General features: G+C 42.1%; 1 long non-coding RNA gene across 1 annotated transcript in view; it reads right to left on the minus strand.

Annotated features, from left to right (window-relative positions):
• Positions 1 to 24,786, minus strand: part of LOC119885418 — an 82,730-nt gene that overhangs the window by 33,149 nt on the left and 24,795 nt on the right. The gene's annotated exons all lie outside the window — the stretch shown is intronic.

The following is a 24,786-nucleotide window of genomic DNA, read 5'->3' on the forward strand; positions in this document are numbered from 1 at the left end:
ATTATATCACAAGAAGGAGCATCCCTCCTCATATATCCCACAGATAAGATCTACTAAAATGCATATCAAACTACTTAAGTGTTGTTCAACCTGACAGATTGGTGTGTGTATAAAGCGATGAAACAAAATGAGTGTAAACATTTTGTGAAATTACTCAAAACATTACAGAAAAAAATGTAGTTTTCTGTCACAGACACATGGGAATTAGATTAAACTTCAACTTGAAAAACTAGGCTGGAAAAAAAACCCCAGTGATTAAGATTTGAATAAAGCATTTGCCATATGTTTCCTAAGGGTTTAGGTCATCATACGTTGACCAGTTTTAGTCCTCATGAGAATTCATTATTTCAGGGTGTATTTTATCACAGCAGGTGTGGCGCCATCCCTCTCCTCTCTCTTCCCTCCTGTCCTCCCTCTCCTTCCTCGAGGGTTTGATGGGTCAGCCAGCACAGCAAGCAAACCTCAGCTGGTGTGGCGTCCCTGAAGATCCGCAATGTATTGAATGGTGGTCGCCTTGAACAAGACTCTCACCCTGTGTGTGTGTTTCTTGACCCAGTAAAATATTCAGCCAGGAGAGTTGTATAAGGAGAGCTAAGAGTGCACGGTGATCTGTGCCAGATATCAACCCTGTTTTTTTAGGAATAGTAGCTTTGGCAGCATTGTGACACGAACTGATACAAACTGATCTTTCTCTCTCCCTCTCCCTCTCTCTCACACACACACACACACACACACACACACACAAAGCAGGAGAAGCCTGGGCCTCATTAGCCATGATGAGGACAGGGAGCTGCCATCGCCTCTCCATCCCCTGCATATCCCCCATGGCTAGGAACAAATTGGTGACAGCGCTCCCAGCCACTCTGTCGGGCTACCTGCGATGCACCGGGCTCTGTCAGGCTCCTCTCCTTCACTGCTGTGCATTTGCGCGTGGGGGTCGTGATACAAGTGAACACTTCATCTGGCTGGCCTTGAGTTGGATGAGGGGCCCCTCCCCCCAGCATCAGGGGTTCAAGGGGGTTCAAATCCCTGCCTCAGCTCCTGACTTGTGCCCGCTGCACCTTTTATTAAAGTCAGGTACACTGTCAGCGCCACCACTGTCAGAGCAACACACAGAGTGAATCCATTATGGCTGTGTATTCAGACCCAGGCTGCATTTCTGACACAAGAGTCGGAAGGCATGTGTGTGTGCGTGTGTGTGTAGCAGCTGCAAAGTGCTGATGCATGCAGTGATATATCAACATATGGCAACAACACATCCACTCTTACTCCTTATACGCACTCCCAAACTAACTTCCTGACAAGCTGCCTTTTCCCCCGCCTTGCACCTTCTTTTATTTCATTTCTTCTTTCTTTTTTTTTTATTATTAATATGAACTATTTCCTCTCCATCATTTTCTGCACCTGCTCATTATCTCCCCCTTATTACCTTTCCCTTGCCATCTCACCCATCTCCTGACCTGCTCAGTAAACTTGTTAGCCCTCCGGAGTGTCAGGGTCTAGACGTCAACCTCGCGGGTTCAAAGACACCCTATGAATTTCTTCACAGGAAGGGGCTGGCATAAAGTTTCAAGGTGCACGCAATCATACACACCGCAAACTCAAACACTTATTCTCGCTCTCTCTTGCCTTCTCACCATCATCTGTCTTCTTTGCATAAACCCTCTTTTCCTCATGTTTTTGGCCACTCCTCTCCTTTTTCCCTGCTCACTCTCGAGCATTTTTGTCTTTCACTCTCTTTTCCTCCCCCTCTCCCTCCCTATCTCTCCTCTCCTGCCTCTGAGTTAAGTTTAGCAGATGCACCTGATGGCAGCATCATCCTGGAGCACCTGTCAGCTGTCTGCCTTCATCACGGCTCCTCGGCTGCCACAGGGGCCACGGGGAAGTAAACCTGGAGACAGTCACTACTATCAACAGCTGCATCTTATTATTTTAAACGCCGTTGCCAGTCAATTTCCACCAGAGATGCGTGCATTTATTATTTTATTTTTTTGTGCATGTCGCCACCTCCTCCTCCTCCTCGTCTTTGCTCCTCAGGATTCAGAAGCTCAGCTGTTAAATGTGAGCAATTATAATCGAGCAGAGTGGGAGGCGAGGTTGGAGACAGAGTTTATCCAACAGGTAACAGAAGAGAAGGGAGAGGAGACAGCAGGCATAGGATTATGTTTTTGACTGTTACTGTAACTTAGACAAGTGACAGGCATTCAGCTAACAGGCAGCTGGTCATTGAGTTTGGGCTTTGTTAATGCAATACTTCAGAATGTAGGTGCAGCGTACTGCGACATGTAATGATATTGAGAGTCTCCGTCCTTTTAGTCCAATTAATGCCACAGTTCCCCCATTTTTGAGTCAAATCATGACCTCCATTTTGTCTTCTGTGAATTCACAATAACCATTTTTAAGAATTACATAGACATACGGGCATGAAAATACTGATCTGGCTGACAGGCTAATAGGATTTGTTTCCACAAAATATTTTCTAGTACAGATTTACTCACAACAAACAAGAAACATATTCAGCATTAGATGCCAGACTGAATGCAAGATGAAATAAAACCAGCTCTCCTACATCTGTTGATTTCATATGGTTATGTCCCCATCCAGAATTGCTAACATCACATACAGTATAACTGGTAGTTTAGGTGGTAGTTATCATATATTTGATTTGTTTACTTACAAATGAATCTCATCCAGGTTTAGTTTTAATAGATGTTCAGCAACGTGACACCTTCTGGTTTACTCTCAATCTCCCTCCTACATATACTGTACACATTGCATCACACTGACATTTAGCAATGGGGATGCCCCAACTGTTCCACTACAATTTCTTGTTAAAAATGAGGATGCACTTGATAAGCATGAATGTTACATTGTTGGTGGAAAGGGTTTATCTCATTTCCTCTTAAGTCTACAGAAGCCTTAAGTGGCCATCCATTCAAATATACAGTTTTCCTGTGATAACGGATAATTTTCTTGTGATCTTGAGATAACAAACCACAGCTGAATACAGGGGTAGGCCTGTGTTTCTTTTTGATAATTATAATAGCATTTTTCAGTGTGACTGGTCAGTTGGTAGAGCGCAGGAATTGTAATCCAAGGATTGTGGGTTCTAATCCTGTTTTCAGCAACTTGTTTTTTTATTATCCTCTTTAACAAAGTTAACATTTCCCGATGGCTATTTAAGAAACTTTTAGATAGCCGCCAGGTAATGTGTAACGTTAAATGGATTCCCCTGAATGAGAAGCACAGGAATTTCTGCTGCCTGGGAATGATGTAGAAATGAAAAGTACATAGGTTGATGGATGTGGACCAATCGCTGGGATGCACACAGTCCAGCAACAGTCTCTTCATAAGAACTTTGTTGAAAAGGATTATGGAAAAAAAAGAAAAGAAAAAACAATGTTGGTCCTGTGCTCTACCAACTGAGCTAACCAGTGAGTGATTTGACCAGGGATGCACCAAATGTTCAGCCACCGAAATTAATCTGCCGAAAATAGCAAAAAAGGCACTTTCCGTGTTTGGCCTAATAAGTAAAAAGACCGAATAAATTTTACCAGACAATTAGGTTGACATGTCAGCAATGTGGAAGCATTTTAAAGTGTCCGAGAAAGACACAAAAATCGCCGTTTGCAGACACTGTTCTGCTGAATTGTCTCCTACCACATCCACTCCCATCTGTGGCTGACTTCTTAGAAAAGGCAACAAACGGTCTGACCCGCTTTGAGTGTTTGTCACTCGTTTCTGAGAAGTCCATAAAGCTAGCCGCACCTAAATTTGGACTGCACACGTAATCAAGCCTTTATGGTGAATCCACTGAAACGGATCAGTGCGAGCTGACAGGCAGGTTAGCGACTTTATCCATTTCTCTCTTTACAAAGAGAAGTGAAGAGAGGCTAAGAAGTCCTCATGTTACGCAATCCGAGTCAACATTTATCAAATTGGGACGGACTTGATGAATTTAGCGCGAGGATACACACGTGACAACATCCGGTTTTTAAAATAAGGTGTATATACACAGTAGAGACTTGCGCGGAACTGTTTTCTCGATCCCGCTCCCGCTGATTTTGTGACTATTACCGCCCACTCCCGCATCATGTGTTGCTCTACCGCCTGCTCCTGCAACATGTGTATCCACTCCCGTCCGCGCCCGTAAACATTGTGACATGCAGTGTAAAAAAAGTACACAAATGTTTGGGCTAAGCTAAACGTTCAGAATAACCAACATAAATTAATTTTTGTCAGTAACAAGTGAGAAGTTTTCCAAAGTCTTGTATAAGAGCGTGTGATGGACACCGATGAGGCTATGCAGTGAGTAAACTTTATTCCCCCATACCTTAAGAGAATCACTGGCGACCAACACAGTGCCCATGGGGTTTAGCCTCCTCGTCAGTGTATATACCTCTTTTACTCAAGGTCGCCGGTTCGAATCAGTCTCATGTAGTACGTTCCCGGGAGCAGCGCATGCACTCACTTTAATCTTCTTTTCAACTTTGTTTCTTGACTCCATCTTATCAGCGCTACTGCGGGACCCCCAGTATATTTTTTAACTGCCCACTCCCACCCGCAGCAGAGTTAAAACCACCCACTCCAGCGCGATTTGTGATGGGTCCCGGGGGACCCGCGGGATCCCACTCCCAATACAGCATACTGTATTTCCATACAGTATGGAAATAAGATTAATTGGATTATATTCACAGAAAGTATAAAACATATTCCATGTGTACATTAAAAGTAAATGGATACATGTAATTTACTTTACCGGACCCTCTTGGGCCTTGGGCCCACCAACCATAGTCTCTCCAAATCCTGTGGGAAACACTGAATAAAAAGCACATTTTGATTATTTAATTTATGCAATGGTAAAAAAAAAAAAAAAAAAAAAAAAGGCAAAACTATTGGAAAAGTGTGAATGTACTTGTTCAGTATTCTGTAAATTTTTTCAATATATTCCGTTTTGGCTTCGGCCAAGAATTTTAATTTCGGTGCATCCCTAATATTTACATTGAAATTACCATTAAAATTACTTTGTAAAACTTCTGTTTTGTTATCTCAAGATCACAAGAAAATTATCCTGTTATCACGGGGAAACAACAATCGTGATCTCTGAGATAATTATCCCGTTATCACAGGATAACGGAGTAAAAAAAATTTTTTGAATCGATGGCCGCTTAGGGCTTCCCTAGTAATCACCTCTAGAAAGTACAAAACAGTCTTTTAAAGTAGAAGTCAGATAACAGGACTGGTTTACTGTCTGTTGTTTTGGGAATGTATAAGTGCTAAACTGCCGTATTACACACTCTACATTTTAACATCCTGGTACTCCTTTAGAGGTCCAAAAGGGCAGACAATTAGGTTTGTTTTAAACAAATTTAGACAATAACTTAATTGTTTAAACCATTTATTCAGACGTTAGGTCATACTTGAATTAGAAAGTTGCTCTGCAAGATCTAATGAAGTACACCCAAATGCAACACACTATGTCTGTAGATCAAGGTAATTGGTAAATAAATAGTTGGTGATAAAAAGAGAGAGATATGAAAATTCTAAAGACCCAAGTAGTTAAAAAGTATTTTCAACCTTCAACCATTCTTCTATAATATCATATTAATAGAGATGTTGACAAAGGTCATTTGAACTGGCTGCTACATTAGGTAGGTTTAATGTCTTGCTCAAGGACTCTTTGACAATGATGAAAACTGAACATTCAAGTTTACAACTGTGTCCAATTGCTTGGACACTATAATAGTGTTAAGAAATACACCAGTAACCTAATGACTTGCAGTAAAACCAGCTATAATCTGAAATCAACATTTATGGAAGATCCCGTTGTTGCATCTAAAACAATATTTCAAAATCACAAGGCTGAGATGATCAGTCATAATCAGTTTGTTTGCACTCTGGGAGAAGAGTGGACCAAAACTACAGCAAGTGCAGAAACAGCGCTGTAAACCACCACTGAGCTGCCATTACCGATCGAAGTCTGTTTGCCTGTACACACTTCATAATGAATGCATCTCATAAATCCTCCCTAAACGATTCCTCCTTAAATGATTCCCACAGCTCAGACTGTCCGCTCAGTGGAGGGCGCTCATGGATCAAACCATTAATGGAAAACTAGGCCCGGGTGACGAGCGGAGGGCAACAAGCTCAGGCCCCAGATCATCACCCCGCCCCAACCCACCGCCCTCTACAAACATAATGGAAAGCAAACAGACAGACAATTTCTTTCAATTAGCCCGAACTGGCCGACCCAATAAATTTTAGTTTGTTCCTCAAGACGTAAGGGCCCCACTGCATGTCCTGCTGAAAATGAAGACTAATGGGGTATTGTGGAGCTGCTGAATGCTTGATTTTGTGCCACTCTACTGGTCGCCTGCTCTTCTTTTCTTTCCCTGGCCTTCCCTCCTTCCTTCAGCTAACTGGAGTCAGTGCTGACCACGCACAACACAAATGTTTAATACATTTATTCACGACTTGGATTCATTTTCTGTTTTAAGCATTATTCCTGAGTGGTTAGGCGGAGCTATTCATCACAGCTTGACAACAGCCGTGATCGTAACCATTGTTCACCCTTGGTGTCAGCTGAAGTGATGGCCTGCAGAGAAAGACTCAGCCACTCAGCTGCCAGCTGAATTACTTTAGTTTCTTTTTTCTCTTTTTTTTTCTTTTTTTTTTAAACATACAGCACATTTTATGTGAATTTAGAGCTATAATTAAAAACAGAATCTTTGTTGGGGCTGTTCAAAATAGGCCAGTGAGTAATTCACTATCTTTAAGACTCCAATTTCCCTGCGTCACTCCCAAAGCACTGACTTTACCAGTGGTTGAAGAAGTATACACAGATCCTTTAAGTAGCAATACCACACAATAAAAATAGTAAAAGGCTTGCAAGTACAAAAGTATTAAAAGAAAAAAGGGTGACACTTAAATTAAGGCACATTAAATAAATGGTTTAACACAATCTAATGTAGTTGTGCGCAGAATTACATATTTAAGTGTACAGTATTTTTCAGCAATATAACTTATCTTATATAGTGTCAATAACCAACACCAAAACATCTACTTACTTTCATTATTGATTATATTTGTACATCATGCACTGTTACTGTCTGCATGATGTATACAGACATGTGCATATACTGTACATAATTATCCATGTAGCCTAATCCCTTTAAACATTACTTTACACTATTTGTATTGTTTACAACTTACAAAAGCACTTGACTTGTATATAGATATTTTATGTTGTTTGTCATTGGTGCCTTTTATACATGCACACACGTACACCAATAAGCCATAACATTATGACCATCTGCCTAATATTGTGTTGGTCCCCCTTTTGCCACTAAAACAGCCCTGAGCCTTCAAGGCATGGACTCCACCTCTGAAGGTGTGCTGTGGTATCTGACACCAACACATTAGCAGCAGATCCTTTAAGTCCTGTGATTTGAGAGGTGGGGCCTCCACGGATCGGACTTGTTTGTTCAGCACATCCCATAGATGCTCGATTGGATTGAGATCTTAGAGGCCAAGTCAACACCTTGAACTCCTTGTGTTCCTCAAACCATTCCTGAACCATTTTGCTTTGTGGCAGGGCGCATTATTCTCCTGGAAGAGGCCACTGCCATCAGGGAATACCAATTTCATGAAAGGGTGTGCATGGTCTGCAGCAATCCTTAGGTAAGTGGTACGTGTCAAAGTAACATCCACATGAATGACAGGACCCAAGGTTTCCCAGCAGAACATTGCCCAAATCACACTGCCTCGGCCTGCTTGCCTTTTCCCCATTGTGCATCCTCGTGCCAAGCGATTCCCAGGTAAGCAACGCACACGCCACCTTCTTCCATTTGGTCAAGTTCTGATGCCCATTGTAGGCACAGTGGACAGGGGTCAGCACGGGCACCCTGACTGGTCGTTGGCTACGCAGCCCCATACGAAACCAACTAGTTGCCAGTTTTCAACGTTCACGTCAACTATGGGGACAAAACATTCACTTGCTGCCTAATATATAACACCCACTGACAGGTGCCACACTAACGAGATAATCAGTGTTCACCTGTCAGTGGTCATGTTATGGCTGATACACATATAGGCTACATACTGTGTGTGTGTGTATATATATATATATATACACACATACATACATACATACATACATACATACACACACACATATACATACATACATACACACACACACACATTTAGGTAGAGAAAATAGTGTTCCCACAGAATCCCTCTTTATCTGACCACTGTTTGATAACTTTTGAGTTTGTTTTGCTGAACTACATGCCATTGGGCAAACATTTCTATACAAGATGTCTGTCTGATAGTGTTGTAGCTAAATTTAAGGATGCAATTCCATCAGCTCTAAATTCATTATCAAGTCACAAAGTATGGAGGAAAGTATGGAGGACTCCTATGCTAAATTCAGTCCCTCCCAAATCGATCATTTTGTTGATAGTGCTGCAGGCTCGGTGCAAATGACACTCGACTCTGTAGCCCCTCTAAAAAAGAACATAATCAAACAAAGACAGTTAGCTCCATGGTATAATACTGAAACTCGCAAATTAAAGCAAATATCACGGAAACTTGAGGAATAGGCGTTCCACCAAAATGGAAAATTCTCGTTTAATTTGGCAAGATAATCTTAAAACTTATAGGAAGGCCCTCCGTAATGCCAGAGCAGCGTACTACTTGTCATAGAGGAAAATAGGAACATCCCCAGGTTTCTTTTCAGCACTGTAGCCAGGCTGACAGAGAGTCACAGCTCTATTGAGCCAAGTATTCCCATAGCTCAGTAGTTACGACTTCATGAGCTTCTTTAATGATAAAATTCTAACTATTAGAAACAAAATTCACCAAGACCTGCCCTCAACTGGCACCGACTTATCTCCAAACTCAGGAACCTTAGAAACAGCTGTAAAACCAGATATATGATGTTTAGACTTCTTTATTTCCCTCAGTCTTTACCAACTAACTTCAATAATTTCTTCATCTAAACCATCAACCTGCCTCTTAGACCCCATCCTGACTAGGCTGCTTAAAGATGTTTTACCCTTAGTCAGCACTTACTAGATATGATCAATCTTTATCAACAGGCTATGTACCACAGTACTTTAAAGTAACTGTAATTATACCTCTTCTGAAAAAGCCCAAACTTGATCCAGATGTTTTAGCCAACTATAGACCTATATCTAACCTTCCATTTCTCTCCAAGATCCTGGAGAAAGCAGTTGCTAAAATAATAATACATTTTATTTAAGGAGCCTTTCTCGGCACTCAAGGACACCGTACAGGGATGCATTGATTTAGAGATGCATGATTTAGAGTTGCTAACGACCTCCTCATTGCATCAGACAAAGGACTTTGTACTGGTTTTATTAGATCTTAGTGCTGCATTTGATACCATTGACCATCACCAACATTTCATTGGCATTAAAGGAACCACTCTTAACTGGTTTAAGTCCTATTTATCAGATCAATTTCAGTTTGTACATGTTAACAATGAGTCCTCCATGCACGCCAAAGTTAGTCATGGAGTTCCTCAAGGATCTGTCCTCGGACCAATCCTCTTCACTTTATATATGCTTCCTTTAGGCAATATTATCAGGAAATATTCCTGCCCTTGATGGCATTGCTCTGGCCTCCAGCACCACTGTGAGGAATCTTGGAGTTATCTTTGATCAGGACATGTCGTTTAAGTCTTACATTAAGCAAATTTCAAGGACCGCCTTTTTTCACCTACGTAATATTGTGAAAATCAGGAACATCCTGTCTAAAAATGATGCAGAAAAACTAGTCCATGCATTTGTTACTTCTAGCCTGGATTACTACAATTCCCTATTATCAGGCTGCTCGAAAGAGTCCATTGAGACTCTTCAGCTGATCCAGAATGCTGCAGCACGTGTTCTGACAGGAACCAGGAAAAGAGATCACATTTCTCCTGTCTTAGCTTCTCTGCATTGGCTTCAGTAAAATCCAGAATAGAATTTAAAATCATTCTTCTCACCTACAAAGCTCTTAATGGTCAGGCACCATCTTATCTTAAAGAGCTCATAGGACCTTACTACCCCACCAGAGCACTGCGCTCCCAGAATGCAGGGTTACTTGTGGTTCCTAGAGTCTCCAAAAGTAGAATGGGAGCCAGATCGTTCAGCTATCAAGCTCCTCTCCTGTGGAACCAGGTTCCAGTTTGGGTTCAGGAGGCAGACACCATCTCCACATTTAAGAGTAGGCTTAAGACTTTCCTCTTTGATAAAGCTTATAGTTAGGGCTGGCTCAGGTGAGTCCTGAACCATCCCTTAGTTATGCTGCTATAGGCCTAGACGGCCGGGGGACTTCCCATGATGCACTGAGGTCCTCTCTCCTCTACTTTCTCTCCCTCTCTACGCAACCTCATCCCATTAATGCATGTTACTAACACAACTTCTCCCTTTTCCGGTAGTCTTGTGCTTTCTCTTCCCGCTCCTCTCTCCTCCTATCATTTCCTGCAGGTGTTTCTGGCTCTGGAGCTGTTGAGTCTGGATCTGTGGCTGCGAGTCACCTGCTGCTCCTGTGTTCTATTAACTATTGTTACTAGTCCTATTGTTATTATTGTTATTATAAATCATTAACATTACAATTATTGTCATTAACACTACTATAAATATCTGTACCATTTTTCATTTAGTCTATAGCAACATTACCTTTACTGTCTGTACCTCTGTGTGTATATTGTCCCCCTCCCTCCCCCTCCTTCCTAATCCTTCCTCTGAATGCTGAGTTTCTTTTTTATCTGCAGTATCAGAAACTTTTTTGGACTCTTCTTACTACTAGCCTACTCTATTGCTACAGTTGATCCCCTCTTCAGCTCTGGCAAAACAATCCTGCTGGTTGACATGAAACGCATCACTACCAGTGCACCAGTGTCACCAGATTTCAAAACTTAATCAGTATTAGGTGAACACTTTTGGCAAGGGCTTGAATGTAACTGATGTTGATTTAAGTCCCACACTCCAGCTTTAAAGTGAGATGAGATAACCATGAAAAAAAGAAAATAAAATACTGGTTGTCGCCAAAAACCCCGGACATAACAACAATGCCAATAACAACAATAAAGATGAATAATTAGAGGTATATTTGCCATCAAAAGCTGATGTATGGAGATCCTGAGGCCACCGCTGGTTGATGAGGGAAGAAACAAAGCTTTGTCATAGAAAGAAATATTAACTACAAGAGGACAGGGGGCAAAGAGACATCGATTTTACAATTCAGGACTCAATCAAAGAGAATTATGGATGGCAATACTACTGTGATTTGCCTGTGCTGCTCATTAAGCGAAACATCCATAGTGTATGTCTTCCCGCTGGCAATGTAGGAATAAGATTTACAGGGGTAGGTTAAATACAGTTCAATATTTAAGAGGTGAAGTCACATGATGGCTAATAAAAAGGTGGGTGAGCTGAAAAAGGTAGTCAATACAACGCAGGGGAAGAAAGAAGGAAACAAAGAGGAAGAAGAAGTGGAACAGATAGAAAAGGAGGAGAAGGAAAAAGGAAAAGAGGATGCACACAAAAGAAAGACACAGAGAGAGAAAGAAAGAAAGAGAAACCACCATTATTATAGCCTGAACAGATAAACTATGCATCAAAGTGTAGCGTTTATTGAAAAACCATTTTTATGTGTGCTTTGAGGGCATGAAAATGAGAGCCCCATGTTCAAACACATCAATACAACACTGCAGCAGCCAATGTATTTTTTCCCCCTTTTTCTTCTGATTCCCAATCAGATCGTGTGGCTCCCTGCAGGCTTTTATGCCAGCCACAAATGGTGCGACTGCCAGACTGACAAACACGCAATCACTCAGAGTGGAGAGGGAGAAAAAAAATTTAAATAAACACATCCTCTCTTACTCAGCCTCCTATCACAAAAGGCCCTTTTAATAAGCCCATGAAAAAGAGCAAGTAATCCTTTGTAATGATTTCATTAAATGCCCTCATCACACCTGGAGATAATTCCATTATGATTGTGGCAATAAAATGAGGTTTTCATCAAAACCCCCAGACAGAAGGAGGAAAAGCTATTATTCCTCTCATATTCAGATATGACGTTGCCTTTCATATTATGATATTAGGCTATTTGGCAGAATTTATGACACTCAAGTCAATCCATAATGCTTGTGGAGTGTTTCCCTCACTGACAACACCAGACATTTTAAACGTGCTTCATGATGAACCCGCAACAGGATAATTAAGTATGGTTTTAGAAATCGCACACGATAAAGAAACTGCAGTATTTCTTGGTCCCTTATAATATAAGTGAGGGTTTTCAAATGAAGATCCTAGGTAGGCAGAAAGGAAGGTGCAAGAATCTTCCCATAGAAAGTGTAAATTCACCTTTCTTCGTGCCTCAGGATAATACTACTTCATATATATATATATATATATATATATATATATATATATATATATATATATATATATATATATATATATATATATATATATATATATATATATAAAATACTATTTCATTTTTAATACACGGCAATAGGAGAGATGACTTATTTAGACTTAAAGCTACATTAGCTCAAAACTCAACTTTAGCATATTCTCCCCTTGTAAAGTTTTTTATGGCAATATTGTTACCAAACAGTTGCTTATTTACAAATCCAGCAGTCATGGAGCGACATCAGCCTTCATCATCTGAAATCATATTTCTGGCTGCCTGAAAAATATAACGAAACCATCCTCATCACGTGGACACTAATAACTATTAGGGCTTGGCATGTTGACAGATTAACGCATTCATTAATTAACGCCGACAATTATTTTATGACACGTTAACGCAGTTTTTGAAAAGTTTTTTGAAAGCATTTTGAAAGTACGTTGCTCACTGGCTCTGAATACACATACAGTCAAACCATGGGTCACAGGAGGGGTGGGATGTTGATCAGCCTGCAAATCACCCACCCAAACAAGCAGTGGAGCGAGGCTTCGGGAGACTACTTGGATGCAGCGTGTGGGAGAAGTAGAGCAAGACAAAAGCAAGACAAGCGATCAAATGCCATAGCGAAGTGGATAGCTACACGCTGATTACTATTGGAGAGGATGTCGGTCTTAGGAACGTTCGTGGGGTTGCTCTACGCTCCGGTGATCAGATAGCACTCCGCGAGGAAATGGCAGACGCTTTTTGGATAGTAACCATGGCAACGGTTTCTGTATGCTACACAGCTGTAGCCCATTTAACTTAAGTTAAAATTAAAACAACTTTACCTGATAGGCCTCTATCAAGATGCTCTGCCATGTGAATTCCCTCCTGTTGATGTCCTATCTAGTAAACAGTAATAGGTTCTTGAAACTCACAAACAACGAGGATCAGTCTCTCTTCAAATGATTTGTGCTGCGCTTCGCGTACAAAATGTTCAAGACAATTCAACTTCGGCAGTGGGCGGGCGTGTGTGTGAGGCGAGCAATTCACTAACAGAGACACTTGCTACTTCAGAAAAAAAACAAACAAGAAAACAGATTTACGTTTGTTAACCTGTTTCTCAGAAGATGCCTGATCGTGGCTCTGGATGATAACTTGTTTAAACAAGCTAGATAAAAAGGTAATGCCCTGGCAGTGTTTAATAGCTTTTGTTTTATATTTTATTTAATTACATTAATGTTTAAGTTGAGATTTACAAGAAATATTTTATTGCTATTGTGTAAAAGAACTACTGCTGGTAAAAAGCACCTTCTTTGTTTAAAGTGTTTGCAAATCATGTTATTGCACTTTTGTGTATATAGCAGTACATGCATGTTGCGGTACCTCGCGGGTCTATTTCAAGTAGCCGGCCATTTAAACACGATAAAATATTCTTTGTGTGGTTCATCAACGGTGATAAATTATCAAAGTCCAACACCAGGGAAGTTGGGGCTCCATCTCTTCTGCTACACACGGACGCTATGCCTACACATGCTCATTGACAACTCAATGTTAGGGTTACAATTTTGGATTTATTTATGCAGTTTAAAAATATTTATTGAAAGTTTTATTCTTTTTACATGTTCATTTACAACATTAAATGTTGAAATGTATATTGTAATGTAGTTCTATGTAAAATCTATGTAATACCACCAATATCTTCAAAATGGCATAATCCTTATTTCGCTGCGAAGCTTCGACTGTGAGATTGACAGTCGAATCAGGCTCCGCCCATCGAAGCATCGAATCTTTGACTATTTGGGGTCAGCCCTAGAAGACACCTGTCAAGATTTTGTCGAGAGCTGGAGGTGGGACGACATTTGACAGAGATGGCTACCTCGTAATTCTTTATGCAGGAAAAACCCTGTTTAAGTCCAATATTTAAGTCTATCCTTTTTTCTCTGGTTTTTGTGTGCTCACCTGCTAGTCGCTAACCTTTCCTGTCAGTCATTTGTTGCTAGCCTGATAATCTGACTAAACCATCAGTTTGTTTTGCTCCACAAGTCATTTTGACTCTGTGTTCCTGTTAGCCATTTTCTGTTTGGGAGGGGTTGTTATTTTGCAGCCGGTTTTTTTTTTTTTTCCCCACGTGAAAGAAGAGTCATTTCTGTAAGTCGACTTACAACAACCTGTATTACTGTATCAATCTCATCCACTATTTCATGGCTTGGGACCAGGAAGCATAGACCGTATATTACTGGATGAAGCCACCCCGCGGGTTTCAATGGAGAGCAGTGAAGCCGGTTTTGGTCCTCTGAAATACTACTACGGGGCTACTTTCTTTTGGTACCAGTGTCTACTGCGCATGATCACACACAAGCATGGTTTAATGACGTAGAGCAATGGCAGAAACCCTGTAATTCTGGTAGCTGCATAGCTGCTCTATGCTGCATCAACAAAATGTCTCTTGGCTCACTGTGTTTGTGTGATTCGGATCATGACTGTTTAATCAGCCCACCTACAAGGCTTATCTGCCAAACACAAACGCAGCATCACTGATGGCCGAATAGTTTTTTTTAGATTCACAGAGAGTTTATAATCTAAGCAATACGGTTATATCTCTCATGTGTGACGGTATGTCTCAGGGCTTTTGGGCCTACATTGAACCTTCCATGCAGGCTTTGGTCGGCTTTATTTTTATTTTGATGCACTTCAATTGAAGCTCACATTGGTCCTCAACTCTCTCTGTGTGCATTCTCAAAGTAAAAAATTGGTTGTTTTTTGAGGAAAACAACTGTCAGTGAGAGTAGATGTGGGCAGCAATTCACAGATTTGGAACCAGCACAATTATGTGCAGGTAAGCATATGGTGGGTTTCTTAATCCTTTTTTCTGTTAAACAGCTGTGAGAGCAGTGTTTGTGGGCCAGAAAACCGCAATAATTCTACAATGCCAGTAAAGCTCTGTAGTTGGTAGATTATTCTCTGTGGGTTTGTAACACCTTTAACATTAAACTAGGGCTGCTTGATAAGATAAAACAATCATATTGTGATCATTTTGACAGATATTACAATTGTGATTCACAATTAGTGGTAATGATCATTTTAAAATGTTGCGTCACAATTTTCATTTTCACAAAAAAAAAAAAAAATTTAAATCATGATGATGGGACATTTGTTGGGGTCTGTACCAAACAAACATGTTTTATTTCTTGAGAATAACATTTGTAGACTGGGGTATATCTGCAGCACTATAGTAATTTTTGCACATTTTACCTTAATCAAAAAATGGCAGCTTCTACAATATTACACTTGGCCATTTTGTGATTTCGATAACATTTTGATTAATCACATTAAACAATAACACAGTAACGTTAATAAAAAGTTGGATATTATGATGAGACAATATCCAGATATTCTAGTTGTATTTGCCTCGGTCTGGATAAACACAGTCTAACCTGCAAAACATTATAGAGGAGGAGACAAAGAGAAAAAGAAGAGGGGGAGAAAGAGTTTCTTAACAAAGTGTACCAAAACAGAACTTGAGCACTGCCACAATTCTGTCAGCTGGCAGTGTGGAGCTACAGTATAGCGCTCTCAACAGAACTTATATTATTGTTACAAACGGCAAAGAAAACGGTTACGCAAGAAAATGTGACAAAGGAGAAATGGTGAGGATACTGTGTGCTGTCTGGAGGAATGGGAAGCTATGTGTTTTTGGCATTCATGTCACAGCCCTTTTGAAAAATGCATCAAAGCAATTGCAGAACTCGTGGGACTGGGTTTGGGCACACAAAGTCGTGACCATCATCCAAACCTCGGTGGTGAGGATGGAAGGGAGCTGCTGCTGCTTATAGTGGAGGGTTTGAAATGCTACTGTGCCACTTAATAATAAAAACAAGCACCCTGCCAGACCATGGTAACACAGATTCCTTTAATTTCTATGGCTGTGTGTGTGTGTGTGTGTGTGTGTGTGTGTGTGTGTGTGTGTGTGTGTGTGTGTGTGTGTGTGTGTGTGTGTGCTACAGTGTACAGAAACAATTTGTCAGTGGCGGTGACTGGTATTTTCCATGCCTCTTGAAAACTTGGAAACAGATTGTGCTGTTTTTCATGCTTACATTCACACACGGCTATTAGCTGAAATGCCTTCTGCTTTAGGAACAACTCTCTCTTCCACCGTCTGCTCGGAGAAATCGCAAATAACGATGGTCACAGTCTAACTATGACTTTCTTACGTTTGCACTGGTAGTTAGGCAGAACTGAAATCAGATCATTCACAGATGGATTATTCCCCACAGACGTCATGCTCTCCACTCATCTGCTCTGTAAGAAGGAAAAAGGAAAGTTCATCGCTCTGAGTTATTAAAGCAGCAAAGCTCATGCTGTTATTACTACTTCTGCTCCATTTCTGATAAGTAGGCCTACATACATACACACACACACACACACACCCCCCTCTGAAGATTTCTAGGGGTAGAAACCCATATTGATATCTATACGCATCAGTGCAAAAACTCTTTTTTGCGTGTGCGTAAAATGTTGGAAAATGTGGCCACATGGGTGGCAGTGAAGGTCAGGGACCTCGACGGACCTGACCCGGGCGGCAGAGGCTGGCTATGGGGATATGGAACGTTACCTCTCTGTGGGGGAAGGAGCCGGAACTTGTGCGGGAGAAGGAGCGCTACAAATTAGATCTGGTGGGGTGACCTCCACGCACAGTCTCGGTTCTGGAACAGTACTCCTTGATAGGGGATGGACACTATTCTCTGGAGTTGCTCAAGGTGTGAGGCGCAAGGCGGGTGTGGGGATACTCACAAGTCCCCAGCTGAGCACCGCTACGTTGGAGTTTACTCCAGTGAACGAGAGGGTCGCCTCCCTACGCCTTCGGATACTGGGGGAGGGAAACTCTGTTGTTTGTGCGTATGCACCAAATAGCAGTTTAGAGTATTCGGCCTTCTTGGAGACCCTGAATGGAGTTCTGTATGGGGCTCCATAGTTCTGCTGGGAGACTTCATTGCGCATGTGGGCAATGATGGAGATACCTGGAAAGGCGTGATTGGGAGGAACCCCTGATCTGAACCCGAGTGGGTGTTTGTTGTTAGACTTCTGTGCTAGTCATGGATTGTCTATAACGAACACCATGTTCGAGCATAAGGATGCTCATAAGTGTACACGGTACTAGAACACCCTAGGCCGAAGATCAATGATCGATTTTGTAATCGTTTCATCTGATTTGAAGCCGCATGTTTCGGACACTCGGGTGAAGAGAGGCGCGGAGCTGTCAACTGATCACCATCTGGTGATGAGTTGGGTCAGGGGGTGGGGGAAGACTCTGGACAGACCTGATAAGCCCAAACGGGTAGTGCGGGTGAACTGGGAATGTCTGGAGGAGGCCCCTATCCGTGAGATCTTCAACTCAAACCTCCGGCGGAGCTTTTCTGGCATCCCTGTGGAGGTTGGGGACATTGAACATGAGTGGGCAATGTTCAAAACCTCTATTGCTGAAGCTGCAGCGGAAAGCTGTGGTCTCAAGGTCTTAGGTGCCTCAAGGGGCGGTAACCCTTGAACACCGTGGTGGACACCGGTGGTCAGGGAAGCCGTCCGACTGAAGGAGGCCTTCGGGGATTTGTTGTCTCGGAGGACTCCGGACGCAGTTGCAAGGTACCGACGGGCCCGAAGGACTGCAGCCTCTGCTGTGGCAGATGGAAAGCAGCGGGTGTGGGAGAAGTTCGGAGAAAAAAATTGGAGAAGGACTTTCGGTCGGCACCAAAGTGTTTCTGGAGAACTGTCCGCCATCTCTGGAGGGGGAAGCGGGGAACCTTCCAAGCTGTGTACAGTAAGGATGGGACCCTGTTGACCTCAACTGGGGAGGTAATTGGGCGGTGGAAGGAACACTTTGAGGAACTCCTAAATCCGACTGACACGCCCTCTTTAGTAGAGGCAGAGCGCGAGGCTGATGGGGGATTCTGGTCAATTTCCCTGGTGGAAGTCACTGAGGTAAGTCAAACAACTCCACAGTGGCAAAGCCCCAGGGATTGATGAGATCCGCCCAGAAATGCTAAAAGCTTTGAGTGTGGAGGGGCTGTCTTGGATAACACGTCTCTTTAACATTGCGTGGAAGTTGGGTACAGTGCCCAAGGAGTGGCAGACTGGGGTGGTGGTTCCCCTGTTCAAAAAGGGGGACCAGAGAGTGTGTGCCAATTACAGGGGTATCACACTTCTCAGCCTCCCCGGTAAAGTCTACTCCAAGGTGCTGGAACAGAGGGTTCGGCCGATTGTCGAACCTCAGATCGAAGAGGAACAATGCGGTTTTCGTCCCGGTCGTGGAACAACTGACCAGCTCTTTACTCTCACAAGGATCCTGGAGTGGGCTTGGGAGTATGCCCATCCAGTCTACATGTGCTTTGTAGATCTGGAGCAGGCGTATGACCGGGTCCCCCGGGAGATACTGTAGGAGGTGCTGCGGGAGTATGGGGTGAGGGGGGCCCTTCTCAGGGCTATCCAATCCCTGTACATCCAAAGTGAGAGCTGTGTCCGAGTACTCGGCAGTAAGTCGGACTCTTTCCAGGTGAGGGTTGGCCTTCGCCAGGGCTGTGCTTTGTCACCTATCCTGTTTGTGATATTCATGGGAGGATTCTGCAGTGTTCTCTACATTATCATATTGTTGTTCCATACGGTAATTGAAACTATTCTGTATCCAATACAGTATGTAGCAACAGATGCTGAGATTGGTATGTAGCCATCACGCTAAGTGGAAGTTTAGCTTTGCATTTGGGAAACATAAGTTGCATTTTTATTAGAAGTTTGAGTAGTACATAACCCAGAAAATGCAGGTAACAGAGTTTTTCTTAAAGAATGGAACTATTAATATACTCCAACCTAAACCCCAAAACCTCTATTTTCCTGTAGTTCAGTTTTGTTGCAAGATCTTCACAAATAAACTTATTAGTCTATACTGAAAATAACTGCTGCTTTGGGACATGTAGCACCTCATATTATAAGTGAAATAAAAAACACCTCACCACATGTTCCAGTAGTGAGAGGAGAAGGTGAGAAATACTCCTTTGGGGTCCGCATAAGTGACACTGTACTGCACTAAATACACAGAATATAGGGAACATTTACTCTCTTCATGAGGTTCATGCAGGTAAAAAGCCATTGTCTCTTATTGATTCCCAATCACAAATAAGTTTTATTATTATTATTTTTTTACAGGAATCATCGTTTTAAATACAGCTTTTAGATAAAGAGAATGCAGTGTAAAAATCAGGAAACTGGCCCTTGTATTTTCTATCTTTTAGGGCATTGTAAATGACAAGGAGGGGGGCCTGTCTCACCTTGTTATTGGGCTACAATTTAATAGTGGCACCCTTGGTCCTCTGTGGAAATAACGGTTAAAATTCAAAATAAACACAGTTGCAGTCTCTGTACAATCATGAGCCACAATCACAAGTAGAGAAATAAGTAATGATTACTTGGAAGCTTTCCTGTGAGATCCCATGTTGGGGTCACCATTTATTTGTACGGGAGGTGGTGGGTGGGATAATGCTGCTGTATTCCCTGGATGTTTGGTCACTGAGGGGCACTATGATTCCACGCGACGTGTGTGTGTGTGTGTCGGGTCATGAGGTGGATTTCTGAGATATATCAGGTTACATGACCTCATGGTAGCGAGGTGTGTATTTATTTTCAAATGTGTGCAGATGTCTGTTACAGAGAGCAAGGCACAGACAGAAAATGAGAAACAAGAGAGATAAAAATAACAGACACTTGGAGGCAGCGGAAACAAGCTAATAACACAACACCGACATATTAATTATTATTATAGTTGTTTATTTACACATTGAGCAGACATAATCATTATTATAATAACAAAATTGTTGATTATGGTTGCAACAAACAAAGAAAGACGCACAGTCACATGTTTGTCTTTAAATGTGTATAAGCAGTATGTAAGTGTATGAATGTGGTGGTGGTTTGGTTGGGGTTGGGGTCAGGACTCCAGACAGGCCCTGCCCACTGTATCCATCCTTACAAAGAAAATCTCATTAAAGCCACTCTTCCTCTTAGCTACATCACCAGTGGGAAACAGATTTGGATATTGCACTCTGCCTCGTCTTTTAAGCACTCGGCCTGCGATCTGTTAGGGGGAACAATGGGGGAGACTGATGAGGGAGGGGGAGCATGTATTGACTTTTTCGCTCTCCTCTTTCATCTTAATGCATCTCATTTTCCTCCCATCCTCTTTTGTTGAACACCTTTCCTTCCCCATCAACCTCCATCAATCTCTCTCTCCTTGCTGGGTGAAAAATTGCACCCATTACTTTTGTCACGTGGTATACAGAAATAGCATTCTTTACACTGACAAACGTCAGGTAAAACAACTTACGGTGACTCACAAGACTGCAGGACGCAGGCAGCACAGCATAAATCACTCCCAAATATTGGAAAAACTTTCATACAGTAAAGTGAAGTCAAAAGTCTGGGGAAATGGGTGCACATCCCAAATAATGCAGGCTCTTCAGTTGATCCAGACTGCTGTGGCACCTGTGCTGACAAGAACCAGGAAATGAGATAATATTTCTTCCGTATTAGTTTCTCTGCACTGGCTCCCTGTAAAATCCAGAATAGAATTTAAAATCTTTCTGCTCACATACAAAGCCCCTAATGGTCAGCCACCATCATATCTTAAAGAGCTCATAGTACCTTATTATGCTACTAGAACACTGCACTCGAAGAACGCAGGGTTACTTCGAAAAGCAGAATGGTAGTAAGAGCCTTCAGCTATCAGGTCCCAGTTTGGGTTCAGAGGACAGACACCACCTCCACATTTAAGAGTAGGCTTAAGACTTTCTTCTTTGACAAAGCTTAGTTAGGGCTGGCATAGGTGAACCCTGAACCATTCCTTAGTTATGCTGTTACAGGCCTAGACTACTGGGGGACTTCCCATGATGCAATGAGCTCCTCTCTACTCCTCTCCCTCTCCATGCATTCTTACCCCTAAAATCCACCGACTCCGTCTACGGCGCGTTACGGCTGCGCCATGGTTGCCAGAGCTAATCACGGCCATTAAAGTCAGGCAGGAAGTCAGACACAGAACGGCAGAGAGGATCCGGTCAATTTTCAAAATAAAACAGTGTGGAGACTCCCGATCATAAAACAATAAACACGGTTAAAACAGACAAAAAAGGAACACATTAAACTACGTAGTTAATCATAGTAGAAGCACAAAATGCAAACACTGGTTACCAAAGCAACAAAATCAAAGTCAGGCAGGCAAAACGCTCCGATTCTGAAATGCTCCCTGTGGGAAATGCAGCCTGAAGTTGATGGAACGAAACAGGGTCACAGAGCTGTGAAGAAGGTAGAAGAACGAAAATGACAAATTAATAACAAGTCAATAAGGTGGGGCAGGCTGCACGCTCCGCTGCTGAAACGCTTCTGACATGCTTCCAGTGGACTTTGTGGTGGACGCATCAAAACTGTGGCGCAGCCGTAACATGCCGTAGACAAAGTCAGTGGATTCCCTGCGTTATACAATGAATGCACGTTACCAACTGAAAATCTTCCCTTTATCGTAGTTTTGTGTTTTTTCATCCCTCTCCTCTCATTATCAGCAGGTATTTCAGGCTCTGCAGCTTTGGAGTCTGGATCTGTGGTTGCGGGCTTCCTGCTGCCCAATGTTCTTGGTTGACACCCGCAGCTAAATTTATCATCATTAGTCCTATTTCAAATATTATCATTAAAAGGGCATTATGGAGTTTTCACCTGCCACTGGCGGTGCAGCTTTAAGATTGCAACCAGGTATGTGCTCGTAAGCGTGCTCACTTGAACTCATGGGCGAGCGTAATCCGAAACACAACTGCATTCATACAGAAATCCTGCAATAAACGTAGAAACACGGGCATGTCAGCTGTGTCTTTTGTTCAGACATGTTCAGGCTCTGTTACTTCAACGTTCCCTGCTCAGAGGCAGATCAACACCAGCTATGTACCTGTTACACAGTGCAGCGAGACACCGGCATATTGGCTCAATACTCCAGGAAAAAAAAGGCAGCGTGAGAGCAGCTAGTAGACAGACAGGGAGACATCTTCACACAACATAGTGGAAACGCAGGTAAACTCCCAATGTAATGTTACAGAAATATTTTTATCAGCTGCTTGAAGTTGAACTAATCCATGCTCGTTAACATGATAACGTTACATTTACTGCATTTAGCCGACGTGCTAACTAGTGTTGTAGTACTCGAGACCGGTCCTGGGAATGGTCTTAAGACCACTTTTTGGTGGTCATTGACTCGTCTCGGACTCGACCGCACCTGAGAATAAATCTATATTGAACGTTACGATGCAAACAGCGGCAGGTCCGAGCTAATGTAGCGTTAGTTGGCTGTCCTGCCTGACATCACTGTAACGTTAGTTAGGCTAGTAAACAGGGGATGCAGCGGTCGCGTTATGCCAAATGTCTGTTGATAAGCTGGCTGTCAGGAGCTACAGCTACACATTTGATAGATATAAGCAGAACAGCAAAAGAAGGATAAATGAGGTTCTGTCAATGACATGAGTGAGGGAGAATCATACGGGGGAAAAACATGCCAAGAGATGGAGCATGGGAAAAGTGGAAGATTAGGTGTGTGCCTAACCAGGTTGGTGGCTGCTGTGCAGAGCAGGTTGGAACATACCTACCTGAGACTCCAAACTGAGCAGCATACGGGAATCTATTAGAGGGATGGGCGCCCAAGGAGAGCAGACAGGATGATGCTATTTCCGGTAGCGTGACCAAAACCACACATTATTAGGAGTCATCACTTTTAACTTTTATTATAGCCTACTACATGTTCTTTAATTGGCCTAAGATTATGATTTAAATGTGTTCATTATGTTAGTTTGCTGTTGCCTACAGTTTAGGCTACTGATTCATTTTATAATGTAGGCTATTTTACATTTTTTGATCTGTAGGATAATGAAATTAAGCAATTGTAAAATGAATAAACACTATAGCTGCCACACTGCCGTTGTCATCATTAAGTTTAAAGTGCTCCCACGCAGCTGAGGGCTTCATTTTTCCCTTTGATGTAAACTGGAGTGTTACGTTCACTGCTCTGAGCAGAGGTCAGGCGCGTGAAAAAAACAACGATCGAATATTCAAATATTCGGGTCCAGCCCTAGTAATTTCATTGAAAAACTACATACAGCCCCTTTGATATTGATCATTATCTTAATTCCACAGGCTGCTAAGTGAAGATAACAGGGTGTTGAGTATTTGACCAGTTAAATGAGGTTTAGAAGCTACTAAAGCGTCTGGTTGTATTTTTTTTTATTACTTTATAGGCAACATTTGTTTTATTCACAGCAGAGTTGTCAATGTCATGTCTTAAAAGGACTCTGTGATGACTTCAAGTAAAAATTGTGGTTTATCAAGAGTAAGCATCTATGGCCATGCCAGCAGCTCTGTGAGGCTATACTTAGGCACAGCAATGCTCTGAGCAAAATGCTAATGTAAGGCATGCTAACATGGTCACAATTACATTGCTAACATGCTGAGGCTGAGAGGAATGCACTTGAAATTCAGGGGATCTGATAAAAAGGTATTCCAATTCATCCTGTGGGTTACAAAAATGTTTAAACCAAAATGCATGCCAATCCTTATTCATTTTACTCAAAATAGAATTTCAAAGTCATTAGTGTAGCGTTTGTAAACCACTGATGTCCATGCAAAATGTGATAACAATTCAGCCAATAGCTTTCAAGACATTTCACTAAAAACTAAAAAATGTCCACCTCATGGTGGGGCAAGGGAAAATTCAGTGGGATTCATCCTCTGGGCATGTCAATGTACAAAATTTCATGGCAATTGGTCCAGTAGCTGTTGAGACGTTTCAGTTTAGATCAAAGCGACTGACAGAATTACAGTGCCACCCTTTGAGCCACGACCTCAGCATTGCTAAAAATGCAACCACTGCGGCTCTTCCACTTAAACATGATAAACGATAAGAACACAATAGGTACCTTAAGTACGGAATAGTAATGACCCATGCATTTTGCACAGTCTAGTATTTTGGTGTTAATTACATTAGGTTGCAAAGTACTGTTAAGAAACCTGAAAGGTCTGCAGGCGCTGCATCACTGACTAATCAATTGCCATTATCATGCCTGGTACAAAGGTCTCGACCCAAGGGACATGCTGGACACTGCCATTACTTCTCCCCTGTTGGACGCTGCCATTACTTCTTTGCTCTGCCAAATTTTCCCCTTTTAATAAGTTTTAGAGTGATGGCTATCCATAAAAACAGTGGCTTATCATTTTAGAAACGACAATATAACCTGAAACTATCCAACACAATGGCTGCACTCTGGGTGTGAGGTCTAAACATGAAGCCATTACAGGACTAGCACTATT

The sequence above is a fragment of the Micropterus salmoides genome, unplaced genomic scaffold (assembly GCF_014851395.1).
Source record: "Micropterus salmoides isolate LMB-PRFRI ecotype aquatic unplaced genomic scaffold, ASM1485139v1 Ms_hic_scaffold_4, whole genome shotgun sequence".
Classification (NCBI taxonomy): Eukaryota; Metazoa; Chordata; class Actinopteri; order Centrarchiformes; family Centrarchidae; genus Micropterus; species Micropterus salmoides.